This window comes from Wyeomyia smithii, chromosome 3, assembly GCF_029784165.1.
Source record: "Wyeomyia smithii strain HCP4-BCI-WySm-NY-G18 chromosome 3, ASM2978416v1, whole genome shotgun sequence".
Taxonomy (NCBI): Eukaryota; Metazoa; Arthropoda; class Insecta; order Diptera; family Culicidae; genus Wyeomyia; species Wyeomyia smithii.
In genome coordinates, this window is record NC_073696.1 from 135,248,963 (window position 1) to 135,266,593 (window position 17,631).

Consider the following 17,631-nt stretch of genomic DNA (forward strand, 5'->3'; position numbering starts at 1 on the left):
TGTACTTTATTGACAGTTGCCTTCAATCAATATGAAATATAACTCGTATGAAAATAACTCGTAGAAAAAATACACATAAAAAGTACGTGAGCTTCCTGTGTGAAAATTTGGAATTTCAAGATTTAGAATTTCAAAGAATTTATTAAAAAAAGAGTATATATTAAATCGAAACGTCGGAAATAGAAAATAAATTTTCGTTTTGATAAGCAGATGACTGGAAAGCCGATATACTCAATTTTACTCAAGCAATTATTAGTCGTAAGTTGTTGAATCTGTTTCTAGATGTCGCAACAATTGGTAGACGACTTACAATTACCACAGGATTTAATCAGAATTCTAATGAACGGTGCGAAATACATGAATAAAACAAATAAATTAAATAGCTTTTTTATCCATAGATTGTAATCTCGGGCTTTACGAGTTGCTTACATTCGACGTCGAAGATTTACACAACGTCGAAGATTTGGAAAAAGTTGGAGCTACGATAACCTGTATGAAAAAATCAATGTGTGGCGAAAACGAAACGTAAGTGAACATTGATTTATGCATTGTTCACATTTGTTATTTTGGTCATTTTCAGAAAATTGCAATACAACAAATTTTGACTGGAGACACCATGAATGGAAGTCCGATTTCAAGTACTAAACGGGAGGAGTTAGAATGTTGCGAAATACCAGTGTCAGGTATAAAAAAGACCGTAATATCTCCGAAGCTCCAATTGTGAAATATTTAAATTTGGAAGAGGATCGAGCAGACACTGATTTGGCCTGCTGCACACCATTATTTGAAGATCAATCCACAGTATCACCAAAAAACAATCAGCAAGAAGAGAACCAAGTTTGCATTACGGGAACATCAGAAACACAGCAAAAACTTCTTTACCAGCCATTCAACCCCATTATTTTAAAAAATTTGCTAGAAGCAAGTGAGATTGGAAAGGAAATTTTGCAGCGAGCAAGTTTAGGCGAATTGTCAGAGGCAAAGCAACTGCAGCTCTCAGGAATAATCACATAGGTCTCAGAAATAAACTGACCACTGAGGATTTGAATAAATACAGCCTTACAGTAACAACACTTTTTGTGAAAGAAAAACAGGTAGGCTAAACTTATGGTTGTAATCCTCAGAAATTACAAGTGTAATATTTCTAGGAAAAATATTATATACCGAGAGGAGGATCGTAGGACCCCGGGTGGGAAAATTGCGAATAAGGTAGGAAACTTACGACAAAGTAAGAGAAAAAGCTACATAAAAGAAGAACAACACGTGAAAAAGATTCAGTATAATCCTGAAAGCCTCACAGAAACATGCAGTGATCACGCATTGAAGTGGTTAGCATAAAACCAGTCACCATGGACAACGGTTTTAGAATTCTGGTCAGAACGCTTCCACATCCGACATTTTTTGAAAAATGCGAAACATCTGCTAGGTTGTTGAAAGAATATCCAATGCACATTACCGTAACACGTTTGGATATCAATTGGTAAGTCTGTCTAACAAAGTCTGTCAGCATTTATTTGATATTTAACAACACTTTCAGATTGATCTGGACTTTGTTGCACTTTTTCCCAATGCTTTGAGACATCCTGAAAACAATAAGTGGCAAACTGAAACCGTTTTTCAGTATAAAATCTTTGGATCCTTCTGCGACTGACTTGATCGAGCTTCTTGATAACTGTGACGAAGGTATGTTACAATTATAACTGTAATGAAACTAAGCTAGTTTGTGCAAATATCTGTTATGTTAAGGGTTGCATACACTGTCTGATTTAATGAATGTATGTGTGACATCGTACAATCTTAGAAATGATCATCCTCTCAAATTTAACATAAGCGATTTAGGATTCACAAAATAGAATAGGTTATGTTTCCATTTAATTCTACTACAAAACATCGAATACCCTTTAATCGAATACCGTCCGCAGATACGTATTTCGGCTGCTACATGCATCCATAATCAGTCCACATAAGCACTGATGATGGTTGCATGTAGCAGCCGAAATACGTATCTGCGGACGGTATTCGATTGAAGGGTATTCGTTTTTTTGTAGTAGAATTAAATGGAAACATAGCCTATTCACAATAATCAATTCCATTCTACTAAGACGCTCAAAAAGAAATTTATTCACAAAATAATTTGATTATAATCTCTCGAAACAAAATCGCTTCTATTCAGACCCAGTTTAGATTGTGAAGCATGTCGGAAAATCTGCAGTATTAATATGATGAAACAAAATCAAGCTGAAGAATCGTCCAATTATACTACTTATGACAGTTCAAAGAGTCAATCACGATTTAACTAGCTGATATATCAGATATCGTTAACAGGACTTGAAGCTTCTTTACAATACAGCCAGTGATCACTGAAGGCCAGGCTTTGTTTTACTCATCTCCATCTTAAAGAGAAAGAGAGGCCAACTTCTCTTCTAGTAAAGGAGAAGCTAACGAAAACTACTCCCTCTTAAACTGAGAGAGCAAATAAATGTTTATCCCTAAAGCAAGTATTAGACGAAGCAAATATTTGCTATTTTTGGTACGGATTTTATTTTGTGCAAATAAAACTTGTACTAAAAATAGCAAATGTTTGCTTCGTCTAATACCTGCTTAACACGTGATGATAAAGAGTTAAAAGGAACTCTGCGACTGGCATACTCTACGCCTAAATGCGGATAATTACTCACTCTGTGTGAGAGAAAGTCTAGTTCGCCAAGGGGTTTGGCAGGTAGAAAAGAAAATTTGGGCAATAAACAAGAGAACGGAAGAAGCCTGCTGAAGGCAAAGCGAAACGAAATATTTTAATCCTGATAAAACTGATAAAGCTTGAGTATTAGCTAGTCCGCATTCTAATGGCGGTTCAATAATTGAAAAACTTCATTAGTCGAAAGACTATGATGAAACATGAACTCACAAATATTGGAACTACAATCTGGAACCAAACCAAGATCAGTACACATAAAAGCCTTGTTAACATGATGAAAATATTTCATGTTTTTTAGACAATGACACTTTTTTGAATAAATACAATTATGAATTAAAGGAGTTCTTGGTGTAACGATATAGCACTTTTCATACCAACGAGCTGCTAAATAACGTCTTTAATTAGAAATCTAATAATCTTTTTTGTTTCGTAGTTAATTAGTGCGTCAAATCTTGTTTTTTTCACTCAGAACTGCCGCAAGCAATTGGACTATCGGCAACAGAATATTGTTGTCAGTATCACTGTAAATATTCAACAATTTTGAGTTGATAAGTTTTCGCAGAAACTGAAAGATACTAAGATTTCTCCTAACCTTTTGTTGATTTTTACGATATGCAAGGGGCCATCCACATACCACGTGGACAGATTTTTAACGATTTTGACCCCCCCCCTCCCCCTCCGTGGACAACTGCCCATATAAATTCTAAAAATATTGTATGGACCGTGGACATTAGCCAACCCCACCCCCAAAGCTGGTATATGGATGGCCCCCAATGGATATGCTGTTTGTCATAAAAAAGATATAGTCACTGAATCGATAGTCTGGCGGATTTACGTATCGAGTATAGTCACTATATAAATAGTTGGGCGGACAGAACTACCGGCGGCATTCGAGACCATTTCACCACGATGGGCGAAGTCAGTCGTACAGTTACAATCGGACATGTTTGTCCCTAATGTCATTTAAGCGAAAGTATTACGTTTTACGTGAAAGTTTGTTAAATATAGGATCAGTGGATTGTTAGAAAAGCGCGAAGCATTCCTATTTTTGTTACAAAAAGTAAGGATAAAAAGTAAATCTGTGATGCCCACCATTGGTGATCGCAATAGACCATTTTACGAGTCGTTTCTGAACTCAATTTATGAATGAAATTTTGACAGAAAGTTCGGAACCGCTCACATAACGCACGTAAAAGCAACATCAAAATCAGCAGGATCCGTGACACCTGTCAGTTCGTACCGTGTGAATTTGATGCGTGCAAAGCTGTGCGAAATTTCGCGAAATCTCGAGTTTCTCAAAATGAAACGAAATTAATCAAATTGAGCACACTTTTTTTCAAATAGTAACATCGTATGATTTCTGGACCCATTTTGCTGCTGTTATTCACTCTAATTCAGGCCCAGAGTTGCTTCAAACTTCAGGCCTTTTTGTAGGAAATTTTGAATAATATAGAGCTTACTATATTTTATTAGAGTTTACTATATTTTTCTTAATTTCCGGAATTTTCTTGAGCATTTTTTATAAATAAAACTAAATATCTCTAGAACTCCTATAAATATTTGATATAAATAGACGAAAAAATTATCAAAAATTCACAAATTAAAAAAAATTGAGATTGCTTCAAATAATAATATCGATATTTTTTTAATTCCAGATAAAAAAGGTGTTTTGCTTTTACTGCTAAATACTGTGCTGCCATCAATATCCGCAGGCGTTAGATTTAAACCATCTATCTGCGTTGCTCAGGACGACTCGATCAGTTTCGTCAAAGACGAGACCGAAATTTCAAAAAAGGTAGCCAGCGTGTACGCGAGTTATAACGAAAGAAATAAGTGGGCGGTATTTCGTGCAGCACGAGGACATACGGTACGATCTTGATTCGGCAGTTAGAGCAATCGATTTGCTAATAAAATTCACTGCTGTCTTTGCCCTACCGTATTCCAGAATCTCTAAATTGATTTGGCATTTTCTTAACCATATCATATACGGGATACCACAACGCGAAACATACGCCGCTGTTAATAAACTTCGTAACTATTTGGATGAATTCAAAATACCAGCAACATGATTGTCTGCATGCTAATCAACTGCGACAGTGTATTTACCGTTGCCAACAAATATTTCACGCACCTGAAAGAGCAACATGGAATACCTACAAATTATCGTTACCGCTGGACGATAAGTTCTTGCGGACAAATGTTTTCGAAGTTGTACCCATTTAAGAAGCACATAACTAATCACTTAAATCTTGTAAGTCTCAGTAATATGTCAGTCGAAATACCTCAGCATATTGAATCTCAGCATAACTTCATTAGTGTGAAACACGCTATCAATATCTCCCAGCTGGTCTCGAGGTACGATGCTGGCCTAACAAGCCAGTCGTCGTATGTTCGAATCCCGGCTCGGGAGAGACTGTAAGTGTCAGTAGGATCGTAGCGCTAGCTCCGCAATTGTCCTGTACATTTAAAAGTCGGCTGCGAAGTCTGCGTATAGTAAAACAGATAATATAGTATAACTTCATCAGTAGAGAACAAGTGAGCCCAGTAAAAGTAGAACCCAGTGGGAGTAAAAAACTTAGAACTGATTAGGACCGAAAGCTCGTCTTTCATTAGTTCTGATTTAATAGACAAATCAGCTCTTAGCTTCACGTTAGAACTACATGCGAACAATAATTTTTCGAGAAAAGATGTCTATAATGTGCAATGCAAGGTGTCAAATTTGATTGCAGAATTGGCCAGGCATTTGGACAATCTTCCAGGCACAGAAAACGGATTTATGTTCAAAGAAACTTTAAATAAAATGAAATCTTTATTCAAGCATATTAATTATGATTACAAGTTATTTAATTATGTGAGTGCAAATACTGGCTTGGAACTACCGTCCGTCGTAACAATAGAAAATGGTTGTCAGAGGGTTTCAGAATTTCATGATCTAGAGATCGTTTCTGATTTGACCATAAATTATCTAATACTTATGCCAATCGAAAGCCAAATTAAAGCGTTTTTCGAATGTAATGATGTATTCAAAATTACAATGAAAAATCAAACTTTGTTAGAAAAGTCACACTCAATTTTGAATTTTGTTAATGGTACAACGTAGCGCGGAATCCGACAGAAGTATCCTAATGATATTGTAATTCCAGTTTGGCTCTATGCTGACGAGTTTGAGGTTAATGACTCACAGAGTTCGCACAATAATCGACACGCAGTGTGCGGAATTTATTACAATTTTCCAACAATACCAGTAGAATTTGGGTCGAAGTTGAGTAATATTTTTGTTGCTGGAATGCTCAAAAAGATTGACATGAAAAATGTTGGTTTTAATGAATTGATTGCAGCGCTGGTGGCGAGGTTCGCCGAGATAGAGGATAAAGGTATTTTGTTGAACATCAAAGGAGAAGCAAAGCTGGTGAAGTTTGTGCTGTGCCTATTACAAGGTGACAACTTGGGTGTCCATTCCATGCTTTCATTGTCTGCTGGATTCAACGCTACCTTTTTCTGTCGTTTATGTAGGAGACCGAAAGAGTTATTGAAAAAGGATCTTGTAGAGCAGCGGTTCTCAACCTGGGGTACGCGTACCCCTAGGGGTACACGAATAGGGTTTGCAATATTCCCGGGAATCGATTTCCCGGGAAACGGGAATAAAAAATCGCATTTCCCGGGAATTCCCGGGAACCGGGAACAGACAAATTTTTTAGCAAAATGAGATTTTTAATGAAGTTGATCAGTAAAAGGTAACAAAAAAGTAGGAGGTTGTATCCCAGACACGACCGCATAACCGACGTAGAACTACGCACAGTATTAAGGAAGGACCCTACTCTGGAAAGTTGAAAAATAATTAATTTTCGTGATAATTGGGAAATTGGATGTTTAGAGAAAGGTGAAGTGTTCGGGCATTTCGACCATTGATTAAGGTATATTTGAAGATGTATTTTGTGTACCATGGGTGCAGGGTGCAAATATAGTGAGTATTACGCTATTGGCAGTGGTTTTCTCGAAACCATGTTTTTTCAACTGATGGTAAGATTTTTCTTAGCATCTACAAACTGATTTGGATAGAATTTTACAAGCAGCTGTAAAAAAATTTCTGCCAAATCGGCACACTAGATGCTGAGAAAAACGTACCACCAGTTGAAAAACATGGTTTTGAGAGTAACGCTGCCAGCAGCGTAATACTCACTATATTTGTATCCAACACATGCAAATTATATCTCCAAATATACCTTAATCAATAGGCAAAATACTCAAACACATCACTCTACTCTAAACATCCGAAAAAAAATTACGGATTTTTTTTTATTTTTCAAACTTTCAGAGTAGGGTCCCTCCCTAACAAATGTATGGTTTGGATTGTTTCATTAACGAGTCTTAAAATCTACTATTGCTTTCTCGAGAAACTTTTCATTGAATAAACTCTGGAAGTCTACTATACGAGAATAGTACAATACTTTGCCCGTTTTGTGCCGTACTGGAGTACAAAATATATGGCTATGTGATCTGGAACCTTCGCATGGTTAAGAAAATTCCACATCTATCGACCCATTTCAACAGAGCAATATCCCCGTACTTTTCACATGCTAAGCGAGCACTTTACTTTGAACTACAATAGCCATAAGGTTTTTTTTTTATAGGGGGGGGGTTTGTAATGATTTATTTATGTACTAAAATATCTATTCAGAATTAGTATTGTGTGTTCTGCCACAAATGGTGACATTTCAACACTATTATATATATTTGTACGCTTTCTAGTACTATTAAATGTTATTAGCTTTCGCAGTTAAGATAATGTAATTGTAGGAAAATTATTAAACCTACTTGTCAAGAAAAAAAAGGAATAAAAGGAATAAAACGAAACTTAAAATAAACTTAAAATAAACTTAAAACTATCTTACTGACTATAAAGTGAGCTAATCGTTGCAATTGAGGATTGCAACGATTTTTGTCGGAATTTGTTGATAATTTGGCTTGACATATTTTCTAATGTTTCTACATTAGTGAGCCTATGTAGCTCGTTCGTGCTAAACCAGGGAGGACGCTTCAAAATCATTTTCAAAAGTTTATTCTGAATCCTTTGAAGTGTCTTCTTCCTGGTTGCACAACAACTTGTCGAGATGGGAACTGCATATAACATTGCTGGTCTAAATATTTGTTCGTAAATTAACAGTTTATCCTTGAGACAAAGTCTAGAATTCCTGTTGATAAGAGGATATAAACATTTGATATAATTATTGCACTTTGACTGGATATTTTCAATGTGCTCCTTGAAGGTAAGATTCTTATCATAAATTAGCCCTAAGTATTTAACTTGATCAGACCAATTTAAGACCACACCGTTCATCTTAATAACGTGGTTATGGGTGGGTTTGAGAAATGAAACTCTTGGCTTATGAGGAAAAATAATTAACTATGTTTTTGAAGCATTAGGGGAAATCTTCCATTTTTGTAAGTATGAAGAAAATATATCTAAACTTTTTTGAAGCCGACTGCATATAACACGAAGGCTTTTTCCTTTTGCGGAAATGCTTGTATCGTCACAAAACAGAGATTTCTCACAACCAGGTGGTAAATCAGGAAGATCAGAAGTAAAAATGTTGAATAAGATTGGGCCCAAGATACTCCCCTGAGGCACACCAGCTCTAACAGGCAATCTATTAGATTTACCATTTAGATAGTTAACCTGGAGAGTGCGGTCAGTTAAATAACTTTGTATCATTTTTGTGAGGTGAAGCGGAAAACTGAAATTTGACATTTTAGCTATTAAACCTTTATGCCAAACACTGTCGAATGCCTTTTCTATATCTAAAAGAGCAGCTCAAGTCGAATAGCCTTCAGATTTATTAGTTCGAATCATATTTGTTACTCCAAGTAACTGATGAGTAGTGGAATGCCCATGGCGAAAACCGAACTGCTCATTTGCAAAAATTGAGTTCTCATTAATATGTGTTAACATTCTATTAAGAATTATTCTTTCAAAAAGTTTGCTAATAGAGGAAAGTAAACTAATTGGTCGATAACTTGATGCATCAGCTGGATTCTTTTCGGGTTTTAAAATTGGAGTGACTTTGGCATTTCTCCATTTCGTAAGATTTGCAAAGCATCTGTTAAAAATTTTTAACAAGAAATTTAGAGAGTTTTCGGGAAGTCTTTTGATGAGGATATAGAAAATCCCATCATCTCCTGGTGCTTTCATGTTTTTGAATTTTTTGAGAATGGTTCGCACCTCATTCAAGTTTGTCTCCAATACCTCTTCGGAAAAAAAATTCTTGGGTGGTGATCTGAACATACTTTTGGTTTACTTCATTTTCAATAGATCTTACTACGTTCAAATTGGAGTTATGAACACTCTCAAACTGCTGAGCAAGTTTTTGAGATTTTTGTTCATTCGTTAGAAAAATGCAATCACCATCTTTAAGGACTGGAATGGGCTTCGAGGGTTTCTTAAGAACCTTCGAAAGCTTCCAGAAAGGTTTTGATTAAGGTTTTAGTTGTTCAACTTCTCTCATGAAATTCTCATTTCGCAAGAGAGTGAATCTATGTTTAATTTCCTTTTGTAATTCTTGAAAAATAATTTTCAAAGCAGGATCACGAGATCTTTGGTATTGACGTCTCCGTATGTTCTTCAAACGTATAAGAAGTTGAAGTTCACTGTCAATAATTGGTGCATTAAATTTCACTCTTGCCTTAGGAACTGATAAATTCCGGGCATTGAGTATTAAGCTGCTAAAATTTTCTAATGCTCTGTCAATGTCAGCACTATTTTGTAAAATAATATCATCATTCAAATTTTCCTCGATCGTAGAACGATATCTATCCCAATTAGTCTTGTGTTAATTTAACACAGATCTAGTGGGATTTAAAATAGTTTCATGGGAAATAGAAAATGTTATGGGAAGATGATCAGAATCAAAGTCAGCATGAGTTAATAAATCACTGCATGAATGGCTTTGATTTGTTAGTACCAAATCAATTGTAGATGGATTCCTAATAGAAGAATAACATGTAGGACCATTTGGAAATAAAACTGAATAAAATCCAGCCGAGCAATCATTAAACAATATTTTTCCATTGGAATTGCTTTGAGCATTATTCCAAGATCGATGTTTCGCATTAAAATCACCGATGATTAAAAATTTAGATTTATTTCTTGTGAGTTTTTGCAAATCTCCCTTGAAATAATTTTTTCGCTCACCAGTGCATTGAAAAGGCAAATACACTGCGGCTATAAATAAAATGCCAATACTTGTTTCAATTTCAATTCCCAAACTCTCGATAACTTTGGTTTCAAGATGGGGTAAAACACGATGTTTTATTCGACGGTGGATAACTATTGCAACTCCACCACCGACAACATCAATTCTATCAAACCTATGAACCATATAATTTGGGTTCTTTTTTAGTTTAATATTTGGCTTTAAAAGCGTTTCAGTCACAACTGCAATATGCACATCGTGGACTGTTAAAAAATTGAAAAATTCATCCTCTTTCGCTTTTAAAGAGTGAGCATTCCAATTTAGAAAATTTACAGCATTATTTAAAATCATTGCTGAATTTCAATTTCATAACAATATTAGTTGTAAATTTTATACCTTCTTGAACAGCCTCGTACATCGAGTTACAGTTCAACAAAACGGACATTAGCTGCAGCATGGATTGTTGTAGGTATTCAATCTTTTCGGGAGTTGGATTACCTAAATCAATACTGGCTGACTTTTCAGCACCAAACACGAATGGTTTGTTACTGTTTGAATTTGAAATATTACCTGAAAGGACACTGGCATATGAACAGCCTGGTGTTACCTGAACAGGATTATTTTTCTGAAATTTGTTATCTGAATTTAAATTATTACCTACAGACACACCTGCTAATGAAAGTGCTGGTGATGCCTGAACAGTACTGAAAGTCTTTTGATTACCCACATTGACAACAGGTTGTTTAGGATTCCTACGTTGTCTAGAAGCAATAATTTTTGACCTTACAGGACAATTAAAGAAATTAGATTTGTGATTTCCACCACAATTTACACATTTGAAACTATTAGTGATCTCTTTCACGGGGCAGATATCTTTCGTGTGACTAGTGTCACCACAAATCATACATTTTGCAGCCATATGGCAGTTTCGAGTTCCATGACCATAGGCTTGACAACTCCGACATTGCGTAAGATTATGGATTCCTCCATGTCTCTTGAAATTTTCCCACTTTATTCGCACGTTGAATAAAACACGTGCTTTTTCCTTACATTTTAAATTATGTACTTTGGTATGATCAAAATGTACTAAGTAATTTTCCTGGTGTATTCCATTTTGAAAAATTTTGGCATTTGCCTTTCGTTTCATCAAAATTACTTGGTTGGGGGCAAAACCAAGTGATTCTGACAAACAATCTTTGATTTCATCAATACTTTGATCATTTGAGAGACCTTTCAACACAGCCTTAAACGGTCTCTCGTTTTTGGCATCAAAAGAGTAAAATTTATACATCTTTTCAGTCAAATACTGTAAAAGATGTTTATGGCCATCAAAAGATTCGGCCAAAATACGAATTTCGCCTTGGCGACCAATTTGAAAACTAACTTTCACATTCGATAGAAATGATGAAAGTTCTGATCGAAATGCTTTAAAGTTTGCTACAAATACCACAATAGGTGGAACTTTAACCTTCTTCATAACGGCTTTATGCTCAGTATGAGAAGTTTGGAATTCTAGAACCCCAACAGAAGAAAGAATATCATACCTGTTAGTCGAAATTTCAGTGTCACTTGGAGGAGATGCCTCGCGTTTCCTTGATGCCGCATCAAAGCGAGCTTTTTTATTTTTTCCAGGCATAACTGGACAACTTCACTACACTTTCACTTCACTATAGAATTTAAGTAGAAATATCTCAAACCAAATTAATTCACTAAACACTCGTTAACTTAAAAAACAAATTCATTACTTTGCCTTTCAACAGGTAGTCTTTTAAAAAGATTGCCTGTTGGAAGCGAAAAACAAAATTTTAATATCTCTCGGTAGTCTAAGACTTAGCCTCGAGCTGTTGGTAAAATGCAACCGTACTGTAGGACAGTTCAAGTCGATCTGAACAGCCATAAGGTTAGAAAAGGTTTTTTACTACTGTATTAAATGTTGCTAGCTTAACATGAATGAGAATAACAGCGAGTAAAAATAATAAACATGCAGTGACGCTTCATATTAGATTTTTTTTATTGCAATTGCAGTGCTATAAGCTTCTAATTCGTATATAAAAAAATACGATATCAATGAACGAACAGAAAGAAATTGCTGTTGAAATCTGGCGCTCGAGATCTTTCGAAAATACGATTAATCTTCAATCACTTGTTTTTTTGCCTTAAAAAAGGCACAGTTTGCTGTTCGAAATCTGTAGGGGAATAAAGGCGCTCTGACAACACGCACTGTGAAAGCTGTTTCCATATTCAGTAAATTAGACGACCGCGACAGAATTTGATTGTTAGGATCCAGCACAGATTACTTGCTTTTGTTGTCAAAAAATTATTAACTTTCAATTGCTATTCAATGTGCCTTCAAAAGGCATTTTGCTGTTCGAAATCGGATATGCTGATGGCAACCTTTGTGCTGCCCCAACAAAGGGGGAATAACGGCACTCTGACGACACACGCTGATAAGAACTGCGCTGCTACTGAGACATGTGACCAACCACCGGGCAAGTAATTTGTTTAATCGTAAATCAAAGCAACCCGCTGCCACTGCTGCAATCCGCTCCTTCTACTGTCAACGTTACGGACGGTCCGTCCAGTTCACCTTCCGACTAAAAAATGTAACTGATTTTGCCAGAAACACTCTTTTATAGCCGAAGGTTGCTACGAAATAGGCCACGCCTTTCTGTTCAGTTTTCTAATTCTCTAATATTCTTTAGACGTATTATTCCACAATTCGCATTTGATTTTTGTATCCAGCGAATAAACACCGATTTTAACACGTATCGTGTTTCGGTTTGTAACATCAAGCGATTTCGTTTGCTCGCTGTTGCGTGTTGCATCATGTTGCAACTGAGCAGCTCGGAGACGACGAAATTCTGTTCATGCTGATTGATTAAATCGGCTTCAATTTATTCCTGTAAAGTCGAATTAATCACCTTTGTTGAGGCGTTCTAACAGAACAGGGCAGTTTGTTGCTCAAAATCGGTTATGCTGATCGCAGCCTTTGTGCTGCCCCAACAGTTAGTGGGGAGGATAAAATAAATTTATAAAATAAATTTGTGACCGCGACAGAATTTGATTGCTAGGATCCAGCACAGAATGTTAAGTTATTGCCAAAAATTTTCAACCTTCAATTACTTGATTATTTGCCTTGATAAAGGCATTTTACTGTTCAAACTCTGTAAAAGCTGTTTTCGCATTCAGTGAATAAGACGACCGCGAGAGATTGTGTTTTCTTGGATTCAGCACAGAATGTGCTGTTGCCAAGATAAAGCAAAACTTTGTTGCGGGCAGATGGCCGAAGCCCTTAACTGGCAAATCGAGACGTTTGGTGCTACCTCGCTGCTGCTTAGATACGTGATGTGATTTGTTTACTGGCGCAACCCGCTGCTGCTACTTCCGCAATTCGCTACGATGCGGCTAACTAGTTATACTATTCTGTCGACCTTTTTAGGGAAAGGCAGCAAGCGACCAATCTAAGAACGTAATTTTCGTTTCAACAAGGCTTGACATTTTTCAATAGTACAATAGCTCGCATAATCAATCAACACTTTTCTACATTTGGGTGGATGCGTGTATAATTTTCCAATCAATTGCTGCAAGAATGCAGGAAATCGGTTGAAAACAAACCGATTTATAAGCATTTGAAAAGGGACAATTTTTGTCCCCTTTTCGTTAATAGTTTCCCTATTTACATCCCTATGTGATAGGCTAAGGAAAAACGTAGTTCTACGTCAAATTGTTCAAATTTCATTTCTCGCATGAAAAACAAATTAAATACAAAACATATTCAAGTTAACATCAGAAATTCGTGATCGATTTTTGTAGCATATTTTTGCAGAAAAGGAAAATTAAAGGGCTTCATGTCGTCAAACAATCGCTTCAGATCCACTGACAATTTTCCGTTGAGCTCAAAAACTTTATTTCCTTCTGTAAAACTATGCTCAAGTCTGCTGAATCACCGCTGATGTTCGATTTCTAGAGTACTTTCAAATCACCGATTACAGCTTTTACTACAAATAATTGAAAACTGGTGTCCAATTCGGTATGGACTTTTTTAGCAAAATGTTTTTTGCACTACAGTAAATATACACTGTTTACTTGAGCGGTGGCAAACATATTCGCTATTTTTGTTTTTTTTTTTTTTTTTTTTCATTTATTTATTTATTTATTTATTTATTTATTAAAATTCACTAATTGACGCAAGACATACGTCTTTTTGCTTGTCAAATTACGGTGGCACAGAGTTGTTCAATAGTATTATTCTGTCATTACGCTACAGTACAGTTTTTTCCTTAAAATTATTATCAAAATATAAACATTAGTTATTAAAATATAATAAGCAGCCTTTTTTAAACATTGCCTCCGAAGTTGTTCGTTTTAATTGCGTAGGTAAATTATTCCAGAGAACCACACTCCTCACATAAAAAGAGTTTCCGTAGGATGTTGTTCTGTGCGAAGGAACTACGAGATTAATGGTTCTGCTACTACGAGATGGAACAAGCTTTTCAAATAGGTAGTTCGAGGAACGCTTCGTTACAATTTTGTGCAGAAACAAACATGCTCGCATATCATAAAATTGTTGAAAAGGGCATCCAATCAAATTTTTCTGTAAATGCCGCACTGACGTAAAACGATTTATATTATAGACATAACGTATACAGCTATTTAGGGCCACTTCAAGTTTCGTCAGTAGTGCTCTGCTCATTCCCATATATATCACATCACCGAACAAAATGTGAGGATAGACGAGTGACTTAAAAAGTTGCAATTTGGTATGGATTGGTAGTTCTGATGCAGTAGTTCTAAGCGTCCTGAGACACGAATATATTTTACCAGACTGAGCGGCAACTGCCTTATCCCAGCCTAAATGTGCTTGAAAAGGTATGCCAAGGTTGTTCGCAACACTTGTAAACTCAATGCGGTTTCCTTCGAGTAACAGTACCGGTGTTGACGAATTATCGGTGCGATTCTTTCCAAATAAGATGGCTTTCGTTTTGGAGTGGTTAATGTGTAGGCAGTTTTCCGTCGCCCAACGTGAAACAGCAATCATATCCTCGTTTAGACGAGCTATTAGATCCGAAGTCGTCATTCCTGGATGTATACAAATAAGTTGCACATCATCAGCAAACATTTGCACTCTGCAATACTGCAACACATTTGGCAGGTCGTCTATATAAAGTGAGAACAGGACAGGTCCAAGGACAGAGCCCTGGGGCACACCGGAAGTTACTGGTAAACTTAGCGACCTTGTTGCCCCGCAGTACACGGTTTGTGATCTGCCAGTTAAATATGAACGGATGAAAGCAACGGCAGAGCGATTAAAGTGAAACCGAGCACTGAGCTTATTGCATAGCCGAACGTGGGAGATCGTATCGAAAGCTTTCGAAAAGTCTAGTAGGGCTAAAACGGCTTTGTTTTTATTGTCTACCGCCACTGCAATATCATCATGAACTCTAAGTAGTGCTGTTTTTACACCTTGACCTTCCCGGAAACCAGCTTGGTGATCTGACAGTAGACTGTACCGAGTAAGGTGGGATACTATCTGCCTTTTCAATATTTTTTCTAACGCTTTCGAAATGGAACACAAAAGACTTATTGGTCGAAGGTTCTCTAATGAATTGACATGCCGTTTTTTCGCAAGGGGATAATTTTGTTCTCTTTCCATGTAGAAGGGAATTCCAAGTGAGCAATCGTTTTATTGAACAAAAACACAAGCTGGTCGATAACTAGTGGCAAAATAACTTTTAGATATTTGACAGAAAGCTTATCCGTCCCGGTTGCATTGGATTTAATATTAAAAATTGCATTCACGACTTCATACATTTGAACTGGCTTGAATTTGAAATTGTCTGCATGATCAGGAAAACTTTCAAGGTGTCGGTGTTCTGATGCGTTACTTGATGTGAAATGGGAAGCAAATTTCATATTCACCGTGTCAGGGTCGAAAGAACATTCGTCGTTTTGCTTATTGTGTCCCACCCCAATGAATTTCAATTTTCTCCATAGCGATTTAGTTGTGTCAGTGGAACAAAAATAATTTTCATGATAAGCTAGTTTAGCATTTCGTATGAGTTTGCTAACGCGGTTCCGTAACACCTTGTAGACTTGTGATGACAAAGCTTTGCGCTCCGGTGAAGCTCGTTTCCAGTCACTATATGCCAAGTCTCTTTCGAGAATGGCTTTGCGAATACTATCATTAAACCATGGATTATACATTTTCCGGTTTTTAGCGGTACGTAGAGGTATACAGGCATCGTGAACTGAAACCACATGTGTACTAAAGAACTCCGTTATCTGGTTGACGTCGTCCATTTGATAGTATTGCTCCCACGGTATATTTGCCATCGCAGATTGTAACGCCATTCCATCGAAATTAATGTAATCGCGGTATGTGTTTTCTCGCAGTTGGGTGTCAACATTAATATCGAAAGAGCAAAAGATCATGTCGTGTTTGGAGAGACCAGGTACAGAAATTTGATTGAAACGAATCATTTTGTCCAGTCTGTTTGTTGCTATTATGTCAAGCAACGAACTGCCACCGTTATGAAAATGCGTCGGTTCGGTTCCAACAATACTCAGAGATGCAGTTTCAAAAACGTGTTCTAAGGTATCTCGTTTATCACTTTTTCGTAGCATGTCGGTGTTGACGTCTCCCACTAGTATAATGTTTTCATACGCTAGCAACAAGTCCGAAAGCTCAATCTGCACAAACTCAGATAAATCAGTGTTCGGTGGATTGTACACAGCAATTAGAAGAATCGAATCGCTTCCAACGCTAATTTCAAGAGCTAAGCACTCCGTTATTAAACTTGAGTTTTCCGTTACGCGGGATGAATACAAAACCCTATAACGTACACTATCTTTCACATACATAACAATGCCGCCTCCTCTCTTATAAAGTCGATCGTTTCTCACTACACGGTAGCCTGGTATCGCTATTGCTTTATCCGTAACTGAATCACTTAACCAGGACTCAGTAAAACAAGCCACAGTCACTTTTGAGTCATTCAGCATACACCTTATTTCTTCTAATTTACTACAGTTGCGTGCACACAAGCTTTGTACATTCGCATGGCACACGTTGAATTTGTCGATAGTTAAAACAGTTTGCATAAAAATCTTCGGTATTAAGCAGCGTGGAAGTGTGGATGAAACACTATCAGTCATTGCATTTTGTGCGAAGGCAACGTAGTTTAAAAGGCAGCTTTATTCTAGTTATCAATATATCACACATTATAATTATTTTTTGACACTATATAGTCTTCGTACAAAATACTACTTGTTTATTAATCATTAATTACACATAACAAAAAAGTGTATAGTCAGATCTGAGCTAACTGTTCGACGGATGTTACTGCAAGCGATGGTCCATTCACAGATTTCTTCAAGTAAACAACACCCAGCTTTGTAGACACCAACGCCAACTTCTTCTCCTTACGCATCCTCAGGGCAGTCCGTTTGATTAATCTTGCATGGCTTGTGAGGTTCTCGTTTATGTAAATTCGTCTATCGGAGTTTATTCCAATATGTCTTAAGCACAAATCTCGTTTTAAGTGGTATTTAGCGTAGAACTCGTCCCGTAAACTAGGCATCAAAAATTGCATAACTATGAAGCAAGCATCACCATCCGACAGAGGCTTAGAACGAAGCCGCTTGCAGTTCACATGAGACAATTTATTTTCATCGAACCCGATCGCTTTGGCCATAGACTTAAGTTGTGCTTGTAGATCCTCACTGGCTAGAAAGGGTATGCCAACT

General features: G+C 36.7%; 1 long non-coding RNA gene across 1 annotated transcript; it reads left to right on the forward strand.

The window, feature by feature from the left end:
- Window positions 1–220: 220 nt before the first annotated feature.
- Window positions 221–5,346, forward strand: LOC129729586 (uncharacterized). The gene is made up of 5 exons (XR_008728703.1): window positions 221–525; window positions 581–1,094; window positions 1,149–1,480; window positions 1,538–1,683; window positions 4,351–5,346. It is a non-coding gene; the product is annotated as an uncharacterized LOC129729586 (long non-coding RNA).
- Window positions 5,347–17,631: the final 12,285 nt, after the last annotated feature.